This window comes from Heterocephalus glaber, unplaced genomic scaffold, assembly GCF_053883595.1.
Source record: "Heterocephalus glaber isolate CG9 unplaced genomic scaffold, H.glaber_assembly_v1.0 deba00000071, whole genome shotgun sequence".
Lineage (NCBI taxonomy): Eukaryota > Metazoa > Chordata > Mammalia > Rodentia > Bathyergidae > Heterocephalus > Heterocephalus glaber.
This window is the reverse complement of record NW_028258137.1, coordinates 27,564,483-27,580,107: the sequence shown is the minus strand read 5'-3', so window position 1 is coordinate 27,580,107 and position 15,625 is coordinate 27,564,483.

Genomic DNA, 15,625 nt, shown 5'->3' with positions numbered 1-15,625 from the left:
CTAATAAAGATCTATATATACTGTCATTGAAATATGCCTAGAATATATTAAGTGAAAAAAGCAAATTGCTCAACAAAATGTATAGCATGACCCATTTTTGTAAGAGTAAAATTACACAAAGTGGTATGAACACTTGCTGATGTGCATAATGAGGCATCACCACAGTAATTATATCAGGGGAAAAATGGAAAACATGGCACTTTTAGCTAAAATAATAGATTGAGTAATTGTCCCATCCTAAAGCCCAATCACAATCAGAGTAAATTAACCAAAAAGGTAGAAAGTCACAAAATAAACAGAAAGATCCAGACAGGAGACAATAGCAAGAAACGTTAACATATTTTTGGAAGGCAGAAAGCAGCTGAGTTAACAGAGATGCTGGCATCTCAGACAGAGATGCCAACAAGCAGCTGCATCCCCTCTTGCCTGTAGTCTTTGTGTGAAGAGGAAACTACTTTTCTTCCTTTAGGTATGTGACTTCCTCCGGGTGGGAAATTGACAACTATGTCCCCACCTACTGCATCTTCTGGGAAAGTGTCATAATAAATGAGAAAGGTGGCAATGTTTGTGAGGTAAATGGCACCTCTACCACACAGTTCCACTCTGTATTGTACAGCCTTCCTACCTGTACATGGGGTCCCAATAACAAGCAGGAAGATTCATGGACTACACATTCCCTACAGTGCCAGGAATTGAGCCGGAATGATGTGTTGGAGGTGGAGTAGAATAGCAAACAGAACCATGGCTAGGAGCCTGTGTAAGAAGCAATGAGGCCTCTATAGAGATTTTGTTTTCCAAAGATGACCGATGCACATCTCCTGATTCACATGCTATTCCACAAAGTGACTGCAACCTGCCCTTTTGGGAGATGGAGTATACAGTCCCTTCCTTGGAACAGAGGTAGGCTCAATTCAAAATGACTCACTTGTAACAACAGAAGGCAGTGGAAGTAGTCAGCTGCATAAGTTCCAATCCTGGAGCTCTTGGGATGGAACATAAACCCTCACGTCAGCAGTTTGACTTCTCTGAGACCACCATGATGTAAGGAAGCTCAGAGTAGGCCACATGGATGAATCACACAGAGAAGCCCTGAGATACAGGGACTGGGATGCAAGTGGGCTTCCTGATTGTTAAAGCTCCGTAGGTAATTTAGTATGTAAAGTTGGAAAACTCTAATTGTCAGGAAAAACTACTTCTATGGTCCCAATAACGTAAACAGGGAATACTGATTTAACTAGAAAATTGTCTTGTAATTTTATGGTAGGAATGGAGAGAGAAAAGACATGCCAGTGGAGTTGATGTAAAGGTTTAAATACACTTCTACCACAATAGAAAGGCAATCAATCATGTCTATGCTTGATAAATTAAGAAACTGCATATAAACCAGGTACAGCAGCACGTGTCTATAATTCCAGCTATGTGGAAGACTGAGGCAGAAGGATTGCAAATTTAAGGCCAGCCAAGGCAACTTAGCAAGACTTTGTCTCAAGATAAAATTAATAAGGACTGGGGATGTAGTTTAATGGTAGCATGCTTGCCTAGTATGTATGAGCCCTGGGTTCCAACCCTAGTTAAAAAAAATTGCATCTAAGCATCTTTTTTCAGAAATATGGAAGCATATACCAGAAGAAACAGCCGAAAGACTAGCAAGTCATTTTCTTAGAGGAGTAGGATGGAAGATGTGTGTGTGTGTGTGTGTGTGTGTGAATTAACTAAGCATTGTGTTATTATTTTACTTATTAATACCATGAACATGCATAAATTTGATCACAGCTGAAAATAATTCTTATAAAGGACAAAAGAAAAATTAGAAACAGCTTAAATATCCGTTAATAGGGAGGGAAGGGATAAAGAATTTGTGATATATTTAACTTACAGAATACCTTGTTGTGCTTAGAATGAAGTGTCTGGATTGTCCAACAAGGGAGGGATTGTCAAAACTGGGTGAGTGTGACTAGCAAGTAGTAGATGCCAATGTCAGTATTTACATAAAACACAGGCACACAAAGTAGAGATACTTCCTGTGGAAATAAACATGCACAAGTAAAAACAGAAAAAAGGAGGAAGAGATAACAGGCATAACCAACAGGCTAAGTTGAGAGTGGATTCAGAGCCAATAGGGTCAAGGCAGATTTTATTCTATTGCACATTTTCCTCCTCAAACTAGATAAATTTCTGTATTGCTTGTGTTATTTTATTTTTTATTTTTTGGTGCTAGGGATCAAACCCAGGGCTTTGTGCTTGCTGGGCAAGCACTCTACTGCTAAGCTACATCCCCAATCCCTCTTGTAAAATTAAATCTTACTTTAAAAAATCTGATATGCATTAGACAGTCTGGAAGATGCCCCACCAAGCTATTAATAATGGTTTCCTTTGACGTGGGGACTGGAATGGAGGTCAGGAAATTATTTTTTCTCTTTTTACTCTAGTTATCAAGTAATGAACATCTTTGTTTTACAAAGACTATGATCATCAGAGAGACTTCTGATTAGAGTGGGGTTTGGGAGTCCTAGTAGATCTGGCCTGGCATGTGTCTCCTGCCTTTGACTCGGGAAGAGGGCGGAGGGTGAGGGTTCCGGCTTGGCAAGGCCAAGGGCAGGCCCCAGCTCCAGGGGCATCTGGTAGAACCAGCTATGATGTAGGAAGGGCATGTTGACAGGGTGACTCATGCACAGGAGGGGTGGAGATGACTCCCTCTGCTCCTTCCCCGATTAAGAGTCTGGAGTCTACAGGGCCCCTGCCTCAGTAACCCTAAAGGAGCAGTCCTTTCCTAACTCGTGGAAACCAGGGGTCACATCAACCCGGGCTGCGCAGGGCTCTCTTGGGGCCAGCTGTGGAAGTCGTGCAAGGTTCACTGATGAGAGCAAAACCTATGAGGAAGGGAGGGGACCTGGGGAAGATCTCTACCCTGTGTGCATGGAAGTTGGGGAGGTGAAAATTTTTAATTATCACTGGTGCTTCCTTAGTAACCTCTTATTTTCCAAGAACTCCAAATTCTAGCCATTTTCTATTTTATCCTTGGGATGAATTGTGAAGTAGATGGAACTGATATAAATATCTCCATTTTCCAAATGGAAAAATTGAGGCCCATAGAGTTTAGACCATTTATCTGAGACAAAAATTAGAAGCTGAGTTCAGTGTCCTCCAAGCCCTGTCTGTTTTCTCTTTGCCTTTTTATCAGCCACAGGGATCCTTCTTGAGAAAGAATCAGAGAGAAACTAGGGCTCCCAAGACAACGGTCTCTGTCCTTAGGATCCAATATCCAGTATTAACTTTGTAGCTGGTGACAGACTGGCAGGACAGAGGGACCCTTGGCCGTCGCTGGGCTCTCAGCCAAGTGCTGGTGCTCCAGTGAGTCATTGCTCAGGAATCCTCCCACCATGATCCAGCACCGGCTCTGCACTGGGGGCACTATATGGAGAGCTAAATTTTTTTTTTTTTCTTTTTTGGTACCAGGGATCAAACTCGGGTCCTTGTGCTTGAGCAGCAGGTGACGAAACCACTGAGGTAAATCCCCGGCCCCATAAAGATCAGCTCTTTTTTTTTTGGTACCAGGGATCACACTCGGGTCCTTCTGCTTGTGAGGCAGGTGGCAGAACCACTGAGCTAAATCCCCGGCCCCTGTGGAGAGCTACATACCTGCAGTCTCACAAGAAGCCTCTGGTGTCGGTGATCTGATTATCACCTGTGGCGAAGCAGACCATTCAGGCAATTTTGTAACATTGTTTTAATATTTCTTGATTATGATTTCTTTTAACAGCCACAGCAGTTACCCATGTCTCTCTAGGCTCCCATCTGGCTCTGTTCATTCCGCACCTACTCATTAAGCCCTTGGTCTGTGCTGGTCAATCCTAGGCTCAGGGATACAACAGAGAACAAACCAGATGACATCCTTGACTCCAGGAGCCTATAAATTCCTGTGGGTTGAGGACACAGAGGTCCTAAATACATGTTTTCTTTTTGGTGCTTATTTGTTTGTTTGTTTTTGTTTTGGTATTGGGGTTGAACCCAGGGCCTTTGCACTGAGCTACATTCCCAGTCCTTTTAAAAAATTTTAAATTTTGAGACAGGATCTCGATAAGTCACTAAGCTGATCAGGTTGGACTCAAATTTTCAATCCTCCTGCCTCAGCCTCTCTCAGCGCTGGAGTTATAGATGTGCACCACTGCTCCCACCTCTAAACAGATGTTATCATCTTTATCTCCACAACTGGGGGACCACAGGTGGTTCCCTAAATCCTGCAGAAAGTGGCTAGCAGAGGATGGGGATCTCCTGTAGCCAAAGGTACCACAGCAAGAAAGAAGGGACGCCTGAGAGTGTCCCAAAGACCCAAGGTATCAACACACAATGAACAGAGAACTCTGGATGTCAGCGATCCCTCTTCACAGCCATGATTTTATATGGTTAGCAACCATCTGGGGGAGACAGACAATGCCTTTTCATGGGAAAGGGAGGTTCAGAGAAGTGGAGGAAATCCTTCAGGTCATGCAGCTAGCAGGAGATGCAAGAGGGAAGGAGTCGGCTTTGGACTCCTAACCCAGGTCCTTTCCTCACTCTGCCACTCAGCACAACTCAGAGAAAGAGGATGAAACTAACAACAGAAGGGGCCTTGATTTCCCAGTCTGACACTCCCACCATGGCCTGGTGCTTGGATGTCACAAAGCACTCAGGTATCAAATCCTTGTGCATTGCTGTCTTCCTTTTGGGATTGGGTGGAGTGGACTCACCTGTGCTCCAGAAGTGAGTACGTGGAGGAGTGGGACATGGGTGACACATTCAACAGGGTGGCCAAGGAGGCTACAAAGAGGATCTTTTTACAAAGGATCTAGGGAAAACAACAAGAGCTGGTGCAGTGCCCTGGGACCTGCAATATTGGGGAGCCATTAGTCCCCCCTGAAAGGACAAGGAGAGGGAGTGACTGCTGGGCCCAGGAAGACTGGAGTTGCCTAGAGAAAGCACCTTGGCAGGAGCTGGATGCTTCACTGGGACACACAGCCAGCTCGTGGAGACCTGGAAGGGAAGAAGCTGGAAAACACACACCCTGATCTTCTGCTCTTCTAGCCTCCCACTCACCTGCCTAGGTCTCCCATTTGCTGAACCCAAGCCACACCCAAGAGGCAAGGGAGCCTGCTTTTGTCCTCTAAATGGCTCAGTTCCCCAAACGCACAAAGCAGGGTGGAAAACCTGAAAAGTGGCTATGGAGGGCCAAGCAGAAGAGATCCAGCACAGCATAAGGCCTGGGAATGGCCCAGAGATTTCACAGGATCCAAGCAAACCACTAAACATCAACCTTAGGACCTCTGTGGGACTCTTGAGAAAGGTTCACCCAGGCTGGTAAGACAAGCTTATAGCTCACATGTGACCATCTTGCTGCCTAAAGGTAAAGCCAACACAGGGGAAAACTGAGTCCAGAAGAGAAGGAGGAAGTCATTTTCCTGGTGGCATACGTATTGTGTCCTTGGAACCATCCATTCCTGAAGGTGGAGAATGTACTCATGGTGCCAATGGATCCTTATTCTGTTTAACCTGGTAGGAGTTGGAATTCTGTCACCCGCACCAAAGAGGGTCCTGATTGATATAGGTGCCCAAAGTGCAATTGCCTGCAGGCATCCAGAACTGAAATAAGGCCAGAGTGGAGTCTTCCAATCCTGGGTTATGTGAGATACTTTATAAGTACCAATCCTTGAGGGGAAAGTGCATTCTGGGAGCTCAGTTTAAGTGTTGAATCTAAGAATGGGAAGATTCTCCAAAAGCAGCAGCCTCTATATGAAGTCATGATAACTATCAATGCTGTGATTAAAAATCTCATGGGCCAGATGCTGCTCCTTGTGCTTGACATGCATCAGTGTTACCCTTTCCAAAATCCTCTGGGGTCATATGGCCTCATTTTACAGATAAGAATACAAAGGCATAGTGATGTCAAGTTACTTGGCAGAGCCAGGATTTGAACTCTAGTTGTCAGCTCTTCTTAACCACCTTCCACACCATACTCCCCTAAACCCTCCCAAGTAAACTGAGTGAAAGCCCAATATATTAATATACAGAGCCTGCCAAAAATGTAGATACACTTCAGGAAAAAAAATAGTATGTTGTTTTTCAACAGATAGTGTTACCCTTGTATGGGAGACCCTAGAGGATGTCATATATCAAAGACAATCCACTACACTGCTGGCCCTTAGAGAAGAAATTGAAAATGCATGTGCATATGAAAAAATGTTCAATATCACTGGTCATTTGAGAGATGCAGATGAAAACAACACTGAGATTCCACCTCTCCCCAGAAAGAATGGCTGCTGTCAAGAAATCAACCAATAACAAATGTTGGCGGGATAGTGGGGAGAAAGAACGCTTCTCCATTGTTGGTGGGAGTGCAGCCTGGTGCAACAACTGTGGAAATCAGTATAGAGATACCGCAAAGAACTAGGGCTAGAGGACCCATTTGATACCCAGCTATTCCCCTACTCGGTGTCTTCCCAAAAGAATTAAAAGAATCATACCACAGCGATATACGTGCACCCATGTTTATAGCGGCACAGTTTGTAATAGCTAAAGCTTGGAAATGCCCAAGTGCCCATCAACTGGAGGCTGGATAAAGAAGATGTGGTTTTTCAGTAAAATGGAGTACTACTCAGCCATAAAGAACAACAAACTAGAGACTTTTATAGTTAAATGGATGCATATTGAGGCCATACTCTTAAGTGAAATAAATAGACACACGTGTGTATTTACCAAATAGTTTCTCTGGTATGAGAAACTGAAAGTGTAAATAAGGATTAAATGATTAAAATGAATAACTGATCATTTGAAATAGGAAGAAAAGGTCCAAAGGGGTAGGGGAAGTGGGAGGGGAAGGGGAAAGGAAAGAAGGGAAAGGAAAAATTATGAGAAAAGGAAAAAATGGAAACAACGTCTTTGTAAATAGGGAAGGGAGGACAAGGAATGGGGAAAAAATAAGAACCAAGATACATCATGTACAGGTATAAGTTCCCAATGATGAATGTAACTGCATTGTATACCTAAAATGTACCAATAAAAGAATTTAAGGAAGAAAAGAAAATGCCTGTGCAGCAATCTCAATGACCAAGTTTACCCAAGCAGCAGTTTGCCATACTAATAAATGTCTGGAAGCTACTGGCTACCACTTTGAGCACCTCTTGTAACTGTAGAGGCCAAGGTAACTCATATTAATCTCATGATGTCTCAATAAATTTAGTATTAAGATATTTATACAAATTTTTCTTACCCTGAAGTGTGTATACACTTTTTGGGCAGACTCTGTATAAAATAGATTTTTAAAAGTTCTTTTTGGGGGCCAGGGATTTAGCTCAGTGGTGCCTTACCTGGTTGCAAATGCAAGGTCCTGAGTTCAATTCCCAGCACCAGGGAAAAAACAAAGTTCTTTTGGGACTGGGAATCAAAGTGAAGGTTCAGAGAACCCAGAGCTGAGTTCACTGAGGTTCATCATGACACTGTGGAATTCCCTCCAACTCCCCATTTGAGCATCACTGTGGATGAGTATTCCTTACCAAAAATGCTTCGAACCAGAAGTGTTTCACATTTTTTCCTGTTTTAGAAATATATATATATATCTCAAGTTACCTTGGGGAAGATATCCACATCTAGACTAAACACAAAATGCATTTATATTTCATTTTACACCGTATGCACATAGCCTGAAGGTAATTTTAAACAATATTTTTTCAGTGCACCTGTATTTTGACTGTGGCATTGCATGAGGTCAGATGTGTAATTTTCCACCTAAAGCATTATATAGGCACTCAAAAAATTTTGGATTTTAGAGCATTTCAGATTTTCAGATTAGGGATGTTCAACCTGTAATACAGGGCACATTATGGAGTGTGGTGGGGAGGCAGAGAGGTTATTTGGACCCACATTTAAGAAGAATCACAAATGTAGACTTATGGAGAAGACAATCATATTTGTATATGATTGGTTCATTAAATGTAAACATTAAAAACATACTGCAATTTTTTTTTGCATTCTCCCATCTCCTATTTCCTTCTTTTTTAAAGTTGAGGTACAAATTCTCCATCGAACAGAACCAAAGCTGTTTGGAGAAATGGTTGATTCCTGATTTGGGTATGAAGATACAGATGAGCCTCCAGTTTACCAGGAAATAAGCAAGTACAAAAAAATGATAGGGACATATTAGAAGGATACTGGTTCATTGGCCTAATTTGGGACAATTTGAGCATCAAATAAAATAACAATAGCGAGGGAACGCGACTCATAGAAGAAAATAAGAGTCCATCAATTCCTACTGATATAAATAAAGTAGAATCTTGACTAAGACGAAGGGAAGGATGGAATTAGAAAAATCACTTGGAAACTGTCATAGTAACAATGTATTTGGGCAAGAATCACCAATGAATGCTAAAACTGGTGGGTGAGAGTAGGATGAGAAACAAGATATCTACATAGACTCGAAGTATCTTCCCACAAGGTACTGATAATTCCAAAGGGAAAAGTAGTAACTTTGCAGCTGAGGGCACCATCTTACCAAGGATCAGAGGTGAATCACTGAATGGGTCAAACACTTCCTGGCAAACTGTGCTGAGAATCACACTTCTCTTGTCTGATTTCCTACTCCAGATGCAGAACCTGAATGGATCATGAGGAAACATGGGACAAATTCAAATTGAGGAGCACTGTTCCAAAATAATTGGACTTTGCTTTTTAAAAATGTCAAGGTCAGGGCTGGGGATTTAGCTCAGTGGTTCCAGTGCCTGCTTCGAAAGTGCAAGGTCCCGAGTTGGATCCCCGGTACCAAAAAAAAAAAAAAAAAAGTCAAGGTCAGCTGGGTGTGGTGGCGCAAACCTGTAATCCCAGCCCTCAGGAGGCTGAGGCAGGAGGATCACCTCGAGTTCGAGGCCATCCTGGGCTACATAGTGAGTTCAGAGCCAGCCTAAACTATAAAGTGAGACCCTGTCTCAAAGACAAAAACAAAAACAAAAAAGAATTTTTAAAAAGTCGACGTCATAGATGACAAAAGATGGAGCCACTGTTTCAGATCAAAGAAAACTAAAGAGACATGGCCACTAAATGAAACTCTGGAACAGAAAACTTCATGTATTTAATTTACCATTAAAGGATATTATTGGAACCATTGCTATAATTTACCTAAGGTATTAGACAACAATATGATACCAATGTTAATCTCTTGATTTGTATAATTTATTAATAAAATGTCTCCCAGTTTCTAGGAAATACACAATGAAGCACTTAGGAATAAAGAAACAACAAGTTTGCAAATAACTCAAATGTTTCAGAAAAATAGAGAGACAAAATGATAAAACAAATGTGGTAAAATGCTAATATTTGGGGAATTTGGAGAATCTAGGCAGACAGTGTGTGGCAATTCTTTATTTTATTTTGCAACTGAAAATATTTCAAAAGAAAAAGTTGAAAATAGTGCAGTATTAAAAGTATGCCTCATACCTGGAGATTATTAATGTGATCACAAAAGGGGCAACCTATGAGCCTAGGCAAGTTTTAGAATAACATAGGCAAATTCATAACATACATCCTTTTATCAGTAAAATAAGCTAATTGTCAGTTTGTTAGATTGGAAGGCTATGACTTGTTTTCAATTTATTACTTGTCATAAATACATAAGTACATGACTGCAAAAATTGGACGGTAACGTATACACAATGAATTCCAACTTTGTGTTATGCACACTCACACACATGCAGGCTCTACAACCTCATGGATGCTCAAGTCCTGTTTAATCCTCCCCAGAAGCTGGCCAGGTGGGCACCAGTATCTTAATTTCACAGAAAAGGAAACTGCGGAAAGCCATACGCTAACAAGAGCCAGATCCTGACTCAAAACATTGTCTTTTGAATGATAAAGCCAGTGTTTTTAAACACTCCGTTGCACTAATTATAAACACTGCTGTCATAAAAAAACATTGACTGGGTACCACTTATTTTACCAGCCCTGTGCCTCAGCTTCATTTTCCATGGAATGGGATTATAATAATAGGTGCTCAGTGAGTTCAAACAGGTCAAGTGCTCAGAACAGTGTCTGTACACAGTGAATGCTCACGTCTGAGTTGTTATGATTATTCCTTGTCATGCGTAAGGCAGAAGGAATACCATGACTACACCCTAGCCAGGAAAGCAGACCCACACACTTCTATAACCACAGCAGGCAATTCATGCTGAGGATGGGCCTATGGCTCTCTGGTCCACAGAACCAGAAGAAGGATGCCTTGATAGGAGCAGCCTTGGCCAGCAGGACACTGAGGTGGGCACTTCCACATTTCCCCTTGCTTCTATTTGTCAGCAGTCCTCCTGGTGAACCTCCAGGCAACCTAGTACATGTGTACACACACACACACACGAACACACAGTACATCTTTTCTGCCACCATCAGTGCAATGGCCTTGGTGAATGAGACTTCTCATTTTGCTGTGGAAGTCCCAGTCGATATTAGTGAGGGTCCAATGGGAAAGGAGAACCTATTCTAAAGCATCTAAAGAGGGCATGGTGTGAAGAAATTGGGTGCACACATGATGGAACAGTGGGGAAGCCACTGCCACCCCTGTCTGGAGGGGCAGGGGAGCAGGTGATGGTCCTGGAGCCCATGGAAGAGATCTGCTACACCCAGAGATGCTGCTGAGTCAGAGACACAGGGGAATCTACAAGCTTCTTCCCTTCTGCCTGCTGGGCTCAGCCAGTGACTCCCAGCTGCCCCAGGGGACGGGAAATATGCCCACAGTGTTCGGTGCCACCCCACTCCATCTCTGCAACACCACACACACGCACTCATGCGCACGTGTGAAGAAAGGTGAGGAATAGATCTCAGGGCATATGGGTCCAACACCAGTCTAGGGCCTTCCACCTTGGCATTCCAATTGTTCATCTGTGCCAGGCACAGATCTGGGTTTCACAAGTGTATGTGAACAAATAATTGACTCCTGGGGAACTAGGGAACAGGGTGCCATGCCACTGATCACTTTTGAAAGTGAACATCTGCTAGAAGCACTCTGGAAAACTATTTGGCAGCATCTGCCAAAGTTGAACACACTATGACCTAGCTATTCTTCTAAGTGTATACTTAACAGAAATGTGTGCCTATGTTCACCAAAACACATACTAGAATATTCATAGCAGCACTGATTACAACAGCCCCAAACTGGAAACTCCCCAAATACTCATCAACAGTGGAGTGGGTAATCACAATGGAATACTGTCCAGCCACAAGAATGGATGGTCTATAATTACCCACATCAGTATGGTTGACTCTTATCAACATGTTGTTGAGTGAAAGAAGCCAGACACAAAGGAGTAAGGGCTGCATGTTTCCATTTACCATACACAGAAAAACAGGCCACACTAATGTCTAGTTTTAGAGTTACTCTTGGTGGTAGTGATGATGTGTAAGGACTTTGGAAGATTGTGGAGGCTGATCATGTTTTATTTCTTCAATCATGTGTTGGTTACACAATTATGTTCAGTTTTTGAAGTTGTGTCAAGTTGTACACTTATGATCCATGCAGATTTTCTTATATAAAATTCTTTAATAAAAATGAAAACCCTAACAAAGGGACTATTTTCTTTCTTCCACTTCTTGTTTTCCTCATCTGAGCCCAGAGAGCTTCCTGGGAAATCTGATGAAGAAGGAGAATGGGATTTGGTTCATGACCAATGATGAGAAAGAAATGAGTCCAAAGGACTGGGTCATTTTAGGTACCAAGCCCTGTGCTGATCTCTTATGGGATGGTCTCCTGACTCTCCATTGCACACAAGGACGCATGTCCTTAAGGGGGCAGCAATCTGATTACAAGGAATGAGGCTTGGTGGCGTGACTTATTCCATGTTACACAACTAGTAAGTGTCTGGCAGGGCTGTGTGTGCAGATATCCTGGAAGAGAGCAATGTTGAATATAAAGTCACTCTAAACTGTAGGTCATTCTTCAAGTAAAATTCTTTTAGGTCAGTAGTTCTGGGTGTGTAGGAGACATGAGGAAGGCGGTGGCTTGAAGTTGGGGGAGTTAGGACCAGATCATTTTAATGGCCTAGAGTTCCAGTCCTGGCTTGACTACTGGCTGTCAAAATTTGGATAAGCCTTTCAATGTTTTTATTTATCAGTCTTCACCTCTGTAAAATGAGGACAAGCATTTTAGGTGACTATGCTATGCATTTTCCAAGATTGCTAGCAGGCTCAAATGGAGTGGTGTAAGAAAAATTAGCAATTTGGAAAGTGTGACAACCAGACAGGCACCCCAGCACCTCTCCACCTGGGAGGAGCCACTGCCCCAGTCTGGCAGCCATTCATCGTACACTATTACGTGACAAACTGACTCAGCTTGTAGGCTTTAAATCATAATAGTGATAATAACCATTGTTATTTCTTAATATATTTATTATCCATTAGGTAATATTGTTATTACTTAATAAAAACATCTATACCCATTATTGTTTCAGTTACTATGTACTGAGTGCTAGCTATGTGTTCGATGCTATGCAAAGCACATTCTACACATTATCTTCTTTCATCAGCCTGATGATTCTGTGAGATACAGCACCTCCATGAACCCTGTTTCACTCAGGGGAAGACTGAGGTTTGGAGAAATTAAGTAACTTGTCCAAGGTCACGTAGCTATTCCGGGTGGGGCTAGAATTGAAATCCAATTTCATCTCATTCTGCTCTGTTTTTTTCATCTTATCTGCCACATTAAAGCAGTGGGTGTGTGGGGACCCCACATCTCTGGGGACTTTTGGCAACACCTGAGGCATTTTTGTTTGTCATAAACAAGGAAGGTGATATGGGTATCTTGTGGGTAGCATGGGAGTTGCTGCTTGCATTAGTTTCCAAGGTTTCTGTAACAAACGACCACAAAAGCAACAAAGATTTATTAGAATTCTCCCTCAACCCTTCCTGGGTTCTGGTGGCTCTAGGCCAGCCTTGCTGTTCCTTGGCTTGTGGCTGCACTGGCCCTATCCCTCCTTCTGTGTTTACATGGCCTGCTTCCCCGTGTCTTCATGTGTCCCCTATTCTTCTCATAAGCTATCAAATGTGTTATTCTTCTTTTAATTTTATTTTTGTTGAAAAAAAATAATGATATAGATCATTAGATTTAGAGCCAACTGTAAATTTAGAATCTTTCATCTCAAAATCCTGAACTAATTACATCTGGAAAGACTCATTCCACATGAAGGCATTCAGAGGTTCTCCGCTGACATGAATTCTTTTGGAGAAACCTTTCAACCCATGACACTATCAAAAGTCCTGCAATGCAATAGGACAGGCCCCACATGGGCTGGGGATTTAGCTCAGTGGTTCCACCGCCTGCCTTGCAGGCACAAGGACCTGAGTTCGATCCCTGGTACCAAAAAAAAAACAACAAAGAAAGACAGGACAGGCCCCACAAACTTATCTGTCCCCAAATGTCAGTAGTGCTAAAGTTGAGAACCTCTGCTCTCTAGAGGCATCTCTTCTCTAGGAAGCAGGGAGAATGTGTTTCTGTGAATCTAGACAGCTGGAAATAGAAAGGCTCTCAGCGTGAGTTGCTTAAAGCCCAGAGGCCTTCCCTTCCTGCCTACTCTTTCTCTCCCTCCACTTTTCTGGGGCCACTTCCTCTAGTAGCTCCTTGTGGATGCAGCTCCCTGCCTACATCTTTGCAGGGTTTTATGTTTTAGACAACAGGATCAGATCCACCCAAGCTTCAATCATAAATCAGAAGTGCACAGTCTTCCCATGATCCACACTCAGAACTATGCCAAACCAATCAGTGGACTCATTTAGTAATTACACACCTTGATCCCAGCACTACACACTCTAGACCCAGCCACCTCTGAAAAGCCCCACCTATGACCACATGAGGTTTTGGGGGCACGTCTAGACACAAGCCATAACAGAGAGAAAGAAGAAACAGCTGGGGTCTCCCATTCCCTTTGAGGACACATCTGAAAACCGCACTAGACCCCTCTTCTTAAAAGTTCCATACCTCTCAATAGCACCATGCTAATGACCAAGCCCTTTGCCACATGGGACCTTAGAGGACACTCCAGACCCAAACTATAGTACAGGGCATAGAGCAGCAGGGATAAGGTTTGGAGGAGGGAGGGATGATGTACACAACCTATACAAAGATGGATAGGCTGGTGCTTTGAAGGGGCAAAGGGAGAATCTTCAGCACAGGGGTAGATAGGGAGATAGGCCCTATTGGGATGAACTTTTTAGGGGCCTATAAACAGGTAGCTCCCAAACACAGTGGCTTGTGCCTGTTTAAAAATCAACCAGTTCTGTTTGCCAAGTTTTCAGGACTGAGAAGAGGGCAGAAAGGAGATATCCTTGAAAGAGAATGAATCTAAAGAAGTGGAGTGGTGTGCTTACCTGGGAGAAGCATGTCTAGGCAGAGGGAATTGTTAGGGTAATAGCCGTGGGCCAGGAGTATGTGTGACATATTGGAGAAACAGCCCAGAGATGGGTGTGACTAGAAAGGAGCAGTGAAGGGCTCAAGGTAGGAGAGGTGATCGGAAAAGAAAAGAGGCTGGGGGTGATGGAGAGGAAATATCATCTTTATGGTTTAGATCTAAAATGTTGCCCCAAAGTCTCATGTATTTGGAGGTGTGTCACTGACCAGAAAGGGTATATTCTTGTTCTTGGGTCTTCCTTTCTCTCCCTGCTTCCTGGCCACCGTGACATGAGCAGTTTATCTCTACCATGCTGTTCTGCTTTGGAGCTAGTTGACCATGGACTGAATCCACTGAAACTCTGAGCCAGAATAAACATCTTCTCTTTTAAATTGTGGGTGTTGGGTATTTTGTCCCTTCAGTGGGAAAGTGACTAATACAACCATCATAAGGGATATTGGAGCTTACTCTGAGTGAGAGGGGAAGTCATTGGAGGAGTCTGTAAGAAGGAGGCAGATCCTTCTGTTGTGTAATGAAGACTTTAATAGGTGTAGATTGAGAACAAAAGGGGATCAGGATTTGGGAATTGGAAGCTCTTCCTTCCTTTCATCTCTCCCCTCCCCTCCCCTCCCCTCCCCTCCCTCCCTCCCTCCCTTCCTCCCTTCCTTCCTTCCTTCTTTCCTTCCATCTTCCCTCTTCTCTCATCCCCCATCCTTCCCCTCTTTCCTTTCTTATGATTGAGTTTTTAGAGTTCTTTATTCTGGGTACAAGCCATTTTCAATGATTTCTTTTCCACTGTTGTAAAAAATCACATGATTCATATATATGGGGGTTTATTTCTAGAATATTTTATTCTATTGATCTATTTGTCTACATGGCACCAAATGTCATGCTATCTTGCTCTCTCAATTACTATAGCTTTATAATAAGTTTTACAGTCAAGTAATGTAAATCTTTCAACTTTGTCCTTTTTCAAAGCTGTTTTAGTAAATTCTTTGTTCTTTGGATTTCTCCATGAATTTTAAAATCAGCTTATCAATACTAAAAAATTCTTATATTTTAATTATAGTTTATTTGAATCTATAGATTAATTTTGGAAAGCTGATATCTTAATAGTAATTCCTCTGACCCACGAACATGGTATGTCTCTTTTATTTGGATCTCCTTTAGTTTCTATCAGCAGTGTTTTAGTTTCAATGTATAATTCTGCACGTTTTATCTGATTCTACCTAAGAATT